Genomic DNA, 268 nt, shown 5'->3' with positions numbered 1-268 from the left:
CCAGATGTAAGAAAACATGTTTTTTTGATACAGACCCCAACAAATGTCACAACATCACGATTTTAATAGTTTCCGCTATGAGTCATTTAATATTGAGTATCTGCCAATACCAAGTCCCGGTCCAATACTTGTATTTTCTTAGATAATACAAACGCACATTACACACTTCATTGTACATTAAAGTTATTATTATTTATTGCTCTGCATTGCATCAAGAAAAAAATGCCTGCATGAAAGCTGTTCCTTGGTCTTGCCGCTCTCTGGAGGG

Source organism: Morone saxatilis, unplaced genomic scaffold, assembly GCF_004916995.1.
Source record: "Morone saxatilis isolate NCDOM2014 unplaced genomic scaffold, NCSU_SB_2.0 Contig20, whole genome shotgun sequence".
NCBI lineage: Eukaryota > Metazoa > Chordata > Actinopteri > Moronidae > Morone > Morone saxatilis.
This window is presented reverse-complemented; position numbering follows the sequence as displayed.